Source organism: Diceros bicornis, chromosome 7 (genome assembly GCF_020826845.1).
Source record: "Diceros bicornis minor isolate mBicDic1 chromosome 7, mDicBic1.mat.cur, whole genome shotgun sequence".
Classification (NCBI taxonomy): Eukaryota; Metazoa; Chordata; class Mammalia; order Perissodactyla; family Rhinocerotidae; genus Diceros; species Diceros bicornis.
This window is the reverse complement of record NC_080746.1, coordinates 17,939,931-17,954,761: the sequence shown is the minus strand read 5'-3', so window position 1 is coordinate 17,954,761 and position 14,831 is coordinate 17,939,931. Positions and strand designations below refer to the sequence as shown.

At 39.2% G+C, this 14,831-nt stretch overlaps 1 pseudogene; it reads right to left on the bottom strand.

Moving 5' to 3' along the window:
* Positions 1 to 2,219: 2,219 nt before the first annotated feature.
* Positions 2,220 to 14,142, bottom strand: LOC131408195 (ferritin light chain-like; annotated as a pseudogene).
* Positions 14,143 to 14,831: the final 689 nt, after the last annotated feature.

Sequence of the window (14,831 nt, the reverse complement as noted above, 5' to 3'; positions counted from 1 at the left end):
ACAAAACAAAAGAATAATTGGATCCAAATTGTATTTTTGGCAGTTAGACTAAGTTAAGTTTACTTGTTCCATCTGAACAATGGAAGATGGCCACAGTCTTTTACTTAAGATTTTTATTTGCATGTTGTAAGGATCCTCTTAGAGCTCTGTTTAGAGTCATTTTGTCTTTTAGAAACTTCTGCATACCAATCAAAGAATGCATTCCTATTGTCTCCCAAGAGACAATTCTCTCTTTTAAGGGTGCCCCTTATAGTGAATTTATTTAAAACAAAGTTTCCCCAGAATGGCCATTGAAATTCCAAATTATCCTAAAGTTCGCCCATTTCCAGAAAGACACAAGATCCTGGCCCATAAGCCAGGTGGAAGCTGTCTTCCCTTTGGATTCTAAAAACCTCTTGACTATGAGGGACCCTGTTTTCCAATAGTTGTTCCAAAACACTGGGAATCATGTTTTTTCCCCCTTTTGAACAGAATGGATGACTTAACAAAAAGCTTCAATGCACAGACAGATAGAAACAGAAAGTAAGTTTTCTCCTAGGAGTTTTGGAGTATATTTGTCTAGTATCAAAAGTCTAGGGTAACTGCTATTTAAATTTTTCTTTCTAGTTGTTCATTTGCTCCAGTCAACTTAGAAGTAGTAATTAAGGATTTAGCATTTGGATCAAAGGGGCAGGTTTTAAGATATTTGGAGGAGGAGAAAGTGAGGAGAGGTTTGAAGAGAAAGGGAAATTCAGTGAGAGAATTAGAATGAGGAAACTGAGGGTATAGAGGAGGTGCAAGCCGTGCGGGAGGGAAGGAGGAAGATGGTACCAGAGGTGGATGGCTGCCATGCCTCCAGAGACAAAGAAGACAGGGGAGGGGAAAGAGAGGCCTCTGAGGCCATTTGTCTTTCTTCAATTGTTTGTTTGCCTTGTTAATTTAAAAATTGTATTTTGCAGAGAGGTAATTTTAGACTTCTGATAACGTTTGGAAGCCTCAAAATTACCGATCAAAATAGGTTTCCCAGGACAGACGGAACTGTTTGGTGGTTACCAGGGGCAAGGGGGGTGGGGGGTGGGCACAAGGGGTGAAGGGATGCATTTATATGGTGACTGACAAACAATAATGTACAACAAAAATTTCACAATAAAGAAAACAACAACAACAAAAAATAGGCGTCCCATTCAGTTTCGACAATTTTATTTTATTTTATTTATTTATTTTTTTTGTGAGGAAGATCAGCCCTGAGCTAACATCCGTGCTATTCCTCCTCTTTTTTAATGCTGAGGAAGACCGGCTCTGAGCTAAAATCTATTGCCAATCCTCCTCCTTTTTTTCCCCCAAAGCCCCAGTAGATAGTTGTATGTCATAGCTGCACATCCTTCTAGTTGCTGTACGTGGGACGCGGCCTCAGCATGGCCGGAGAAGCGGTGTGTCGGTGCGCGCCCAGGGATCTGAGCCCCGGGCCGCCAGCAGCGGAGCGGGCACACTTAACCACTAAGCCACGGGGCCGGCCCTTTTTTTTTTTTTTTTGTGAGGAGAGTTTCCACAATTTTAGAGCCATGGCTGTCCAATTCAGTTTTAAGAAAAGTAAGTTTGGGGAGTTCGAAAGTTCCCCATAATGGTCATTGGTGTACTAAATTACTTATGGCTAAGTAGATCCAATTAGTTAGAAATGCATATGAGGAAGGACGGCAGTTTTTGAACGTATGCCGGAATCCTTGGAGGGAGGACGCCCTCAGAGCATTTAGGTGACTGAGATCCCATTTCTCAGGGTGTTTTTTTGTTTTTTTTTTGTTTTGTTTTTTTTTTTTTTGTTCAGAGCAAAGGAAAAAAATCCTAAACAGCGCAGTTCCAATAGGGCAGCCCAGTTCCAAAGGAATCAGACCAACTCCCGACTCCATTTTAAATGAGGTTTCTGTTTATTAATTTTCACAATAGAAAACCCTGAAGACTCCATCAAAAAACTGTTAGAAGTGATAAAGGAATTCAGTAACGTTGCAGGATACAAATCAACAACTCAAAAATCAGTTGCATTTCTATACAGTAGCAACAATCTGAAAAAAATTTTTTTTCCCCCTGCAAAAAGTTTTATTGTCTCTATTTGGTTCATGGCTTGGGAGAGGGCTCCAAGGTGGTTAAAAAGCTGCCTAGCGGCTGCAGGGAGAGGCTCAGGCAGAAGCCCTGATTCCAGGGAGAGGCAGAGGAACCCCTCAAAGGCTGCTGGGCTCCAGAGGCTCCTAGTCGTGCTTGCTGGAGAGCCTTTGGAAGAGATACTTGCCCAGCCCAGCCCGGGGCTGGCCAGCCTGTGGAAGTTAGTCAGCTGGTCGCCCATCTTCTTGATGACTATCACCTCCTGCTCTAGTAAGTGGCTCCCCAGCAAGTCACAGAGATGGGGTCTATGCTGGCAGAACCCAAGGCATGCGAATCCAGAAGGGCCACTTCAGGTTCTTCTCCAGGGCAATGGGCGGCTTCCAGGGAGTTCAAGGTATTACCCCACTCATCTTGGGGTGGCTTCTGCACGTCCTGGAAGAGGGTGCAACTGCTGTGCTGGTTTTGCATCTTCAAGCAATGCTCGGTGCCCTCACGCTTCTCCTCTGCCAACTGCTAGGAGTGGCCCACGCCCTCCAGAGCCACATCGTTGTGCTCCAACTTAAAGCCCAAAAAGAGGTAGGTGTAGGTGGCCCGCAGATGCAGGATGACTAGGTGGGTGACAGTGGCCTCCAGGTGAGTGGAATAATTCTGGCCAAAACCTGGGAGCTCATGGTTGGTCAGCAATAAGGGGCTAACAACACAAAATGGTGTTGGCTGGTCCCAGAGGCAGAGGATAGCCAAGAAGATGGTCCTAGAAGTTGCGACTGGAGAAGAGGTTGGAGGGTCATCTGAGGCTGGAAGATAGGGAGTCCCTGGGTCTCTTCTGTTCAAATACTGTTGAAGCAAGAGACAGATCTGCAGGACTGTGGATCACCATCTGAAAAAGAAATTAACAAAACAATCCCATTTACAGGAGCATGAAAAAGAGCACGATAGGGGCCGGCCCTGTGGCTTAGCGGTTAAGTGTGCGCGCTCCGCTCCTGGCGACCCGGGTTCGGATCCCGGGCGCGCACCAGTGCACCGCTTCTCCGACCATGCTGAGGCCGCGTCCCACGTACAACAACTAGCAGGATGTGCAGCTACCACATACAACTGTCTACTGGGGCTTTGGGGAGAAAAAAAAAAGAACACGATACTTAGGAATAAATTTAACCAATGAGGTGAAAGATCTATACACTGAAAACTATGAAACACTGATGAAAGAAATTGAAGAAGACACAAATAAATGAAAAGATATCCTGTGTTTATGGATTGGAAGAATTAATATTGTTATAATGCCCATACTACCCAAAGCTATCTGGTGGCATTTTTAACAGATATAGAAAAAAATCCCAAAACTCTTATGGAACCACAAAAGACCCCGAATAGCAAAGCAATCTTGAGCAGGAAGAGAAAAGCTGGAGGCATCACACTTCCTGATTTCAAACTATATTACAAAGCTGTAATAGTTAAAACTATATGGTATTGGCATAAAAACAGACTCATAGATCAGTGGAATAGAAAAGAGAGCTCAGAAATAAACCTACGCATATAGAGTTAACTACTAATTTTCAACACAGGTGTCAAGAATACACAACGAGGAAAGTCTCTTCAATAAATAGTGTTGGGGGGGCCGGCGCAGTGGCATAGTGGTTAAGTTCATGTGCTCTGCTTCAGCGGCCTGGGGTTTGCGGGTTTGGATCCTGGGTGCAGACCCACCCACTGCTTGTCAAGCCATGCTGTGGCAGCATCCAAAGTAAGGTAGAGGCCGGCCCCATGGCTTAGCGGTTAAGTGCACGTGCTCCGCTCCTGGCGGCCTGGGTTCGGATCCCGGGCGCGCACCGACGCCCTGCTTCTCCGGCCATGCTGAGGCCGCATCCCACATACAGCAGCTAGAAGGATGTGCAGCTATGACATACAACTATCTACTGGGGCTTTGGGGGGAAAAAATAAATAAATAAAATCTAAAAAAAAAAAACAAAAACAAAGTAAGGTAGAGGAAGATGGACACAGATGTTAGCCCAGGGCCAATCCTCCTCAGCAAAAAGAGGAGAACTGGCAACAGATGTTAGCTCAGGGCTAATCTTCCTCACAAAAATAAATAAATAAATGAATGAATGAATAAATAAATAAAATGGTGTTGGGAAAACTGGATATCTACATGCAGAAGAATAAAATTGGACTTCTCTCTTACACCATACACAAAAATCAACTCAAAATGGATTAAAGACCTAAATGTAAGACCTGAAACCATAAACCCCTGGAAGCAAACACAGGAGAAAAGCTCCTTGACATTGGCCTTGGCAATGATCTTTTGGATTTGATACCAAAAGCACAGGCAACAAAAGCAAAAATAAACAAGTGAGACTACATCAAACCAAAAAGTTTCTGCACAGCAAAGGAAACCATCAACAGAATGAAAAAACAGCCTACTGAATGGGAGAAAATATTCTCAAATCATATATTTAATAAGGGGTTAATCTTCAAAATATATAAAGAATTCTTACAACTCAATAGCAAAACAACAAATAGCCCAATTTTAAAATGGGCAAAGGACCTGAATAGATATTTTTCTAAAGAAGACATACAGATGGCCAACAGATATATAAAAAGATGCTTGACATCTTTATTCATCAGGGAAATGCAAATCAAAATCACAATGAGACATCACCTCACACCTCTTAGGTGTCTGTTATCAAAAAGAAATAACAAATGTTGGTGAGGATGTGGCGAAAAGGGAACCCTTGTGCACTGTTGGTGGGAATGTAAATTGGTACAGCCATTATGGAAAACAGTATGGAAGTTCCTCGAAAAATTAAAAATAGAACTACTGTATGATCATTTCTCCAAAGAAGATATACAGATGGCCAACAGACACATGAAAAGATGTTCAAAATCATTAACTATCAGGGAAATGCAAATCAAAACTACAATGAGATATCACCTCACGCCCGTCAGAATGGCTATAATTAACAAGACAGGAAACAACATGTGTTGGAGAGGATGTGGAGAGAAGGGAACGCTCATACACTGCTGGTGGGAGTGCAAACTGGTGCAGCCACTATGGAAAACAGTATGGAGATTCCTCAAAAAAGCAAGGATAGAACTACCATATGATTCAGCTATTCCACTGCTGGGTATTTATCCAAAGAACTTGAAAACACCAATGCGTAAAGATACATGCACCCCTGTGTTCATTGCAGCGTTATTCACAATAGCCAAGACTTGGAAGCAACCTAAGTGCCCATCAAGGGACGAATGGATAAAGAAGATGTGGTATATATACACAATGGAATACTACTCAGCCATAAGAAACGATGAAATCCAGCCATTTGTGACAACATGGATGGACATTGAGGGTATAATGCAAAGTGAAATAAGTCAGAGGGAGAAGGTCAAATACCGTATGATTTCCTTCATTAAGTAGTAGATAATAACAACAATAAACAAACACATAGAGACAGAGATTGGATTGGTGGTTACCAGAGGGGAAGGGGGGAGGGAGGAGGGCAAAAGGGATAATTCGGCACATGTGTGTGGTGATGGGTTGTAATTAGTATAGGGGTGGTGAACATGGTGTGATCTATGCAGAAATAGAAGTATAATGATGTCCACCTGAAATTTATACAATGTTATAAAGCAATGTTACTGCAATAAACAAACAAACAAACAAACAAAAAGAACTACTGTATGATCCAGCAATCCCACTTCTGGGTATATATCCAACGGAAACAAAATCTTAAAGAGATATCTGTACTCCCATGGTCATTGCAGCATTATTCACAATAGCCAAGGTGTAGAAATAACCTAAGTGTCCTTTGACAGATGAATGGATAAAGAATATGTGAGAAATATATATAGAAAATGGAATGTTGTTCAGCCATGAAAAAGAAGGAAATCCTATCAATTGTGACAATGTGGATGAACCTGGAGGGCATTATGCTAAGTGAAATAAGTAAAACAGAGAAAGACCTATACTGTATGGTACCACGTATATGTGGAATCTTAAAAAAAAAGAAGTTGAACTCATAGAAACAGACTAGAATGATGGTTGTCAGGGGCTGGGGGTAGGGGAAATGGGGAGAGGTTGGTCAAAGAGTACAAACTTTCAGTTATAAGATGAATATAAGTTCTGAGGATCTAATGATGTACAGCATGGTGACTATAGTTAATAATACTATATTGCATTCTTGAAATTTGCTAAGAGAGTAGATCTTAAGCATTCTCACCAAAAAAAAGGTAACTGGGGGCCGGCCCGGTGGCTTAGCGGTTAAGCGCACACGCTCCGCTACTGGCAGCTGGGGTTCGGATCCTGGGCGCCCACCGACGCACCGCTTCTCTAGCCATGCTGAGGCCTCGTCCCACATACAGCAACTAGAAGGATGTGCAACTATGACGTCCAACTATCTACTGGGGCTTTGGGGGGAAAAAAAAGGTAACTGTGAGGTGATGATGTGTTAATTAACTTGATTGTGGGAATCGTTTTACCATGTACACATATATCAAATCATCACTGCGTACACTTTACACATATTACAATTTTATTTGTTCTACACCTCAGTAGAGCTGGAGGAAAATATTTTTAGAAAAGATAATCTTTCCCTACCTACTCTAACTGCCTACCATGAGCAAAAGAATTTTTCTCTGAAAGAAGCTATCGTCCGAAGCCTCAAATTATCTCTACAATTCCTCAGACACAATGCTTGACACTTGAAAACAAACAAACAGGCATTGAAAAAGACAAGAGTTAAGTGATCATCAGGAAAAAAGTACCAAATAGAAACATACCCAGAGAGGATCCCAATAATGGAGTTATCAGACACAGATTTGAAAATAACTGTGATTAATATGTCCAAGAAATCAAATGACCAGCAAAGAACTAGAAACTGTACAAGAGACTCACTGGTTACTCTTTTTTGTGTGTGTGTGCCAGGCAAGATTTGCCCTGAGCTAACATCTATTGCCAATCTTACTCTTTTTTTTTCCCTCGTCCCAAAGCCCCAGTATATAGCTGTATATTCTAGCTCTAAGTTCTTCTAGTTCTTCTCTGTGAGCTGCCACCACAGCTTGGCTACTGACAGATGAGTGGTGTGGCTTTGCGCCCAGGAACCGAACCCGAGCCGCTGAAGCAGAGCGCGCAGAACTCTAACCACTAGGCAATCAGGGCTGGCTCTCACTTGGTTACTCTTAAACTGAAAAATACAATAACTGAAAATAAGAGCTTAATGGATCAGACAAAGATGAGGAAAGAGTTGGAAAATAATTAAGTTCACTTTTGTTTAAAAAAGCAAGAGCCAAAATAAACAAAAAACGATATTTATAATTGTGATGGTTCCCTTTATGTGTCAACTTGGGGGGTGCTTTTGGATGAGATTAACATTTAAATTGGTGAACTCTGGGTAAAGCAGATTACCCTCTGTAATGTGAGTGGGCCTCATCCAATCAGGTGAAGGCCTAAATAGAACAAAAAGACTGAAGCAAGAGGGAATTCTCCAGTAGACTGCCTTCAGACATCATTAGCACCATCCACTTGCCTTTGGACTGGAACTGCACCATTGGCTCTCCTGGGTCTCTAGTCTGCCAGCTCGCACTGTAGATTTTGGACTCCCCAGCCTCCACATTTGTGTGAGCCAATCCTTATAATAAATCTCTTTATATATATATCCTATTGGTTCTGTTTCTCTGGAGAACCCTGACTAATACAATAATAATCCAGAGAGAAAATTATAGATGATATCGATATGAGACTGATAACTAGAGGAATTAGGACTAAGGAATTATTTACCTTTTTACTTTGTTAAGGGAGCTAATATCAATTTTGAAAAGCTTAAGAATTTGACAGAAAACAAACAAACATAAGTATGAGTCAATAATTAAGGAGCAACCACCAGAATAATCAAAATAGAATGTGTAGCTTTCAAATAAACAGCAAAATTTTTTTTAAAAAAATCAGTCTACCAATAGAAAGTAGAATATGGTAAAAAAAAAAAAAATGTTTGAAACAAGTCTAACGGTCTATAACCATAATTACAATAAAGGTGCATGAGTTAAATTCACCTATCAAAAACAGAGACTCTCAGAATGGTTAACAAAAATAAAACACAATTTTCTGACATGCAAGCAAAAAATTGCTAATACTATTATTCCAAAGAAGAGAACTGGATAGCTGGGAGTTGGGGGAGGAAGTGTAGGAGAGATATTTTGTCCACAGACCCTTAAGTACCTTTTGAATTTTGAATGCCTTACGTGTTCAAAAGAAATAAAATAAAATCACACTCTGAAATAATGTGTGGATCAAAGAAGAAATCATAAGGTAAATCAGATAGTATTTAAAACTGAAAAATAATAAAAATACCACATATTAAAACTTGTGGGCTACAGTAACAGGATATTTGGAGGAAATTATAGACTTAAATGCTTATATTTGAAAAGTGGCTGAAAATTAGTAGGCTAAAGTCTAACTTAAGAATTTTTTTAAAAGAGGATAAAACCAAAGAAAGTAGAAGGAGTCAGAGATAAGAGCAGAAGGTAATGAAATAGAAAATAAACTACAATACAGTGTATCAAAGCCAGACTCTTTGAAAAACTAAAAATAGAAAGTACTCTGAAAATACTGATCAAGAAAAAATGGACATAAATCACTACTCTGCCCTACAAAATTATATGCATTGATGTCCCCCTTTATAATGAAACCGTAACTAAACACAGAGCAAATTTTAAAAATAAGACAACTATGTACACATTTAAAAAATTGGTATATAATTCACATAGCATAAAATTCACCATTTTAAAGTGTATAACTCAGTGGTTTCAGTATATTCACAAGGTTGTGCAACCATCACCACTATCTAATTTGAGAACATTTTCAAGGCCTCTCCAAAAAAGTCTTGTACCCATTAGCAGTCACTCCCTATTCCCCTCTTCCCTGCTAATTTACTTTCTATCTCTATGGATCCACCTATTCTGGACATTTCATATAAATGTGTCAATATGTGTCCTTCTGTGCTTGGCTTCTTTCAATTAGCATAGTGTTTTCAAGGTTCATCTATGTTGTAGCATGTACAGAACTTTGTTCCTTTTTATGGCTAAATATTATTCCATTGTATGGATAAACCGCATTTTGTTTATCCATTTGTCTGTTGATGGATACTTGGGTTTTCCATCTTTCGGGTATTGCGAATATTGCTCTTATGAACATTTGTGTATGGGTATCTGTTTGAGTTCCTGCTTTCAATTCTTTTGGATATATCTAGGAGTGGAATTTCTGGGTCATATGGTAACTCTGTTTAACTTTTTGAGGAAGAAACTTTTCCATAGCAGCTGCCCATTTTACATTCCCACCACCAATGTGTGAGGGTTCTAACTTCCCCACAGCATCATCAACACTAGTTATTTTCCTTTAAAAAAATTGTCATTATAGCCATCTTAGTAGGTGTGATTATTAGCTCCTTGTAGTTTTGATTTGTATTTCCCTGACAGATAATAAGATTGAGCATGCTTTCATGTGCGTATTGGTCATTTGCATATCTTTGGAGAAATGTCTATTCAAATGCTTCGCTCGCTTTTTAATTGGGTTGTTTGTCTTTTGGTTGTTGAGTTGTAGGTATTCATTATATATTCCGGATACTAAACTCTTATCAGATATTTAATTTTCAAATATTTTCTCTCATTCTGTGGGTTGCCTTTTCCCTCTCTTGATTGTGTCCTTTAATGCACAAAAGTTTTCAATTTTGGTGAAGTCCAATTTATTTATTTTTCTCTTATTGCTTGTGTTTTTGGTGTCATGTTTATGAAACTATTGCCAAATCCAAGTCCCCCTGTTTTCCCCTAAGTGTTTTATAGTTTTAGCTCTTAAGTTTAGGTCTTTGATCCATTTTGAGTTAATTTTTGTATATGGTATAAGGTAAGGTTCCAATTTCGTTCTTTTGCATGTGGATATCCAGTTTCCCAGAACCATTTGTTGAAGAGACTGTTCTTTCCCTGTTGAATGGCCTTGACACCTTTGTCAAAACTCAATTGACTATATATGTGAAGATTTATTTCTGGGCTCCCAATTCTATTCCATTAGTCTATATGTATATCCATTTACCAATACCATACCGTTTTGATTATTATAGCTTTGTAGTAAGTTTTGAAATTGGGAAGTGTGGGTCCTCCAACTTTGTTCTTCTTTTTCAAGACTGCTTTGGCTATTTGGGGTTCCTTGAATTTCCATATGAATTTTAGGATCAGGTTATTAATTTCTGCAAAGAAACCTGCTGGAATTTTGATAGGTATTACAGTGACTCTCTAGATTGGTTTGGGGAGTATTGTCATTTTGGCAATATAAAGTCTTCCAATCCATGAACATGGATATCTTTTCATTTATTTAGATCTTCTTTAATTTCCTTCAGCAATTGCTTTGTAGTTTTTTTTTTTTTAATTTTTATTTATTTATTTATTTCTTCCCCCAAAGCCCCAGTAGATAGTTGCATGTCATAGCTGCACATCCTTCTAGTTGCTGTATGTGGGATGCGGCCTCAGCATGGCCAGAGAAGTGGTGCATCGGTGCGCGCCCGGGACCCGAACCCAGGCCACCAGCAGCAGAGCGCACGCACTTAATTGCTAAGCCACGGGGCCGGCCCCTGCTTTGTAGTTTTTAATACATAAGTCTTGTATCTCCTTAGTTAAATTTTTCCTAAGTATTTTATTCTGTGTGTGTGTGTGTGTGTGTGTGTGTGTGTGTGTGAGGATCAGCCCTGAGCTAACATCCATGCCAATCCTCCTCTTTTTGCTGAGGAAGACTGGCCCTGGGCTAACATCTGTGCCCATGTTCCTCCACTTTATATGGGATGCCGCCACAGCGTGGCCTGACAAGCGGTGCATCGGTGCGTGCCTGGGATCAGAACCGGGCCGCCAGCAGCGGAGCGCGCGTACATAACTGTATGTCACAGGGCTGGCCCCAGTATTTTATTCTTTTTGATTCTATTGTAAATGTAATTTTTTTCTCAATTTCCTTTTTGGGTTTGTTTATCATCAGTGTATAGAAATACAACTGATTTTTGAGTGTTGATTTTGTATCCTGCTACTTTGTCGGATTTGTTTATTAGCTCTAAGAGATTTTCTGTGGATTATTGAGAGTTTCTATGTATAAGATCAAGTCATCTGTGAACAGAGATAGTTTTACTTCTTCCTTTCCAATTTGGATGCCTTTTATTTCTTTTTTTGTTTTTGTGAGGAAGACTGGCTCTGAGCTAACATCTATTGCCAATCCTCCTCTTTTTACTAAGGAAGATTAGCCTTGAGCTAACACCTGTGCCCATCTTCCTCTATTTTGTATGTGGGACACCACCACAGCATGGCTTGATGAGTGGTGCAGAGGTCCGCACCCAGGATCCGAACCTGTGAACCCCAGGCCGACGAAGCAGAGCACACGAACTTAACCACTATGCTGCTGGGCTGGCCCCAACCTTTTATTTCTTTTTCTTGCCTAATTTCTCTGGCTACTATGTTAAGTAGAAGTGGTGAAAGCAAACATCCTTGTCTTTTTCTCAATCTTAGAGGAAAAGCTTTCAGTCTCTCATCATTGAGTATGATGTTCATTGTGAGTTTTTCATGTATGGCATCATGTTGAGAAAATGCCCTTCTATTCCTAGTTTTTAAGTGTTTTTATCATGAAAGAGTGATGGACTTTGTCAAGTGCTTTTTCTGCATCATGTGTCCTTTTTCCTTCATCCTGTTACTATGATGTACTACATCAACTGATTTTCGTATATTGAGCCACCCTTGCATTCCCGAGATAAGTCTCATTTGGTCATGATATATAATCCTTTTAATATGCTGCTTAATTCAGTTAGCTAGTATTTTTCTGAGGACATTTTGCCTCTTATTTCATATGGGATGTTGATCTAGTTTTCTTTTCTTGTAGTGTCTTGTTCTGGCTCCAGTATCAGGCTAATGCTTGCCTCATAGAATAAATTAGGAAGTGTTCCCTTCTGTTCAATTTTTGGGAAGGGTTTGAGAAGGATTGGTGTTAATTCTTCTTTAAATGTTTCGTAGAATTCACCAGTGAAGCCATCTGTTCCTGGAGTTTTCTTTTTGTGTGTGTGTGAGGAAGATCAGCACTGAGCTAACATCCATTGCCAATCCTCCTCCTTTTTTTTTCTCCCCCAAAACCCCAGTAGACAGTTGTACGTCATAGTTGCACATCCTTCTAGTTGCTGTATGTGGGACGCGGCCTCAGCATGGCCGGAGAAGCGGTGTGCCGGTGCGCGCCTGGGATCCGAACCTGGGTCGCCAGTAGCGGAGCGTACGCACTTAACTGCTAAGCCACAGGGCAGGCCCTGGAGTTTTCTTTATTGGAGGTTTTTGATTACTGATTGAATTTCCTTACTCTTTATAGATCTATTCAGGTTTTCTATTTCTTCTTGAGTCAGTTTTGGTAGGTTGTGTGTTTCTAGGAATTTGTCCATTTCATCTACGTTATCCACTTTGTCGGCAAACAGTTATTCTTAATATTCTCTTACAACCCTTTTTGTTTTTGTAAAGTTGGCAGTAATGTCCCCTTTTTCACTTCTGATTTTAGTAATTTGTGTCTTCTCTCTCTCTGTTTTCTATTTTATCAATTGAGCTAAAGATTTGTCAATTTCATTGATCTTTTCGAAGAACTAGCTTTTGGTTTCATTGATTCTATATTTTTTTCTGTTCTCTATTTTGTTTATCTCTACTCTAATCTTTATTATTTCTTTCCATCTGTTACATTTGGGATAGTTTGCTTTTCTTTTTCTAGTTCCTTATGGTATGGAGTTAGATTGTTGATATTCTTCTTTTTGTATGTAGGCATTTACAGCTATAAATTTCCTTCTCTGCACTGCTTTCACTGAATCCCACAAGGTTTGGTATGTTGTATGTGTGTGTGTGTTTTTCATAGACTTTATTTATTACAGCAAACTTGAACAGATGGTACAGAGAGTTCCCATATATCCCCTGGCCCCACATACGCACAGCCTCTACCACTATCAACATCTTACACCAGAGTGGTATAGTTGTTACAATTGAACCTACATTGACACATCATTATCACCCAAAGCCTACAGTTTACATTAGGGTTCACTCTTGGCAGTGAACATTTTGTGGGTTTTGACAAATGTGCAATGACATGTACCCACCATTATGGTATTATACGGAGTAGTTTCACTGCCCTGAAAATGCTCTGTTGTCTGCCTGTGCATCCTTCCCTCCCTCCAACCCCTGGAAACCACTGATCTTTCTACTGTCTCTGTTTTTATTTTCACTTGTCTCCAGGTATTTTCTAATTTCTCTTGTGATTTCTTCTTTGATCCATTGGTTATTTAAGACTATATTGTTTAATTTCCACATATTTGTGAATTTTCCAGTTTTCCTTCTATTATTGACTTCTAGGTTCATTCCATTGTGTCAGTGAAGATACTTTGTATGATTTCAGTCTTTTAAGATTTATGGAGACTTGTTCTGTGGCCTAAAATATGGTCTATCCTGGATTATGTTCCATGTACACTAGAGAATAATGTGCATTCAGCTGTTGTTGGGTGGAGCGTTCTATTATTGGGTGGAGTCTGTTACATCAAATGGATTTATAGTGATGTTTAAGTTCTCTGTTTCCTTACTGATCTTTCTTCTAGATGTTCCATCCATTACTGAAAGTGGCATATTGAAGTCTCAACTATTATTGTGGAACTATTTCTCCCTTCAATTCTGTCATTGTATGCTTCATATATTGTTTGGTGCATATGTTTATAACTGCTATATCTTCTTGACTAATGTACTCTTTTATTAATACATAATGTCTTTGTCTATTACAGTTTTTTCCCTTAAAGTCTGTTTTGTCTGAAATTAGGATAGCCATCCCATCTGTCTTTTGGTTACTATTTGTGTGGAATATCATTTTCCATATTTTCACTTTTAACCTATTTGTGTCTTTGATCTAAATTGTAGGCAGCATATCCTTAATTATTAAGACCCATACTTATATTTATTTTTTTCTCTATCAATTCCTTAAGCTTTTCAAAATTGGTATCATCCTCTCAACAAAGTAAATTCCTTAGTCTTAATTCCTCTACTTACCATCCCCATGTTGCTATCATCTATAATTTTGTTTCAGGGTTCTTAAACGGGTTAATAAGAATAGCAAACAATTAGGTAGTGCTTATTATGTGCCTCGCACTGTCCTAAGAGCTTTTCCATGTTATTTCAGTTAATTCTTACAACAACCCTATGAGGTAGGTTCAATTTTTATGAGAAAACTGAGCTGCAGAGGTTGAGACTTGCCAAAGTCATAGCGCTAATAAGCAGCAGTCAGGATATAAGTCCAGGCAGTCTTGCTACCTCTCAGATATTCTAAAGTTCTTAGGCAAAAATAAATAAGAACACTCAAGAAATTTTTTAAAAGTGTAATGAGGTTATTAAAAATTATAAAAACTATAATAATTAAATCTATGCGTTACTGGCAATAAGAAACATATCATTGAAACAGATTTAAAAATTCCAATATAAGCCCAGATACATCTGAGAACTCTTATATGTTAAAGGTGGCTTTCCATATCAGCCTAGAAAAAATGGATTTCAATAAATGGTATTGGAACACCCGGCTAACTGGATTACCACTTCACAGTTTATACTAAAATAAATTCTAGGTGGCTTAAAAGGTCTAAATACAAAAAAGTAGAACCAAAAGTATTAGATGAAAACATGGAAAAATTCCTATAATCTTGCAGTGGGGAAGGCCTAAGTACAACATACACCTAAAAGCCACACAAAAAATA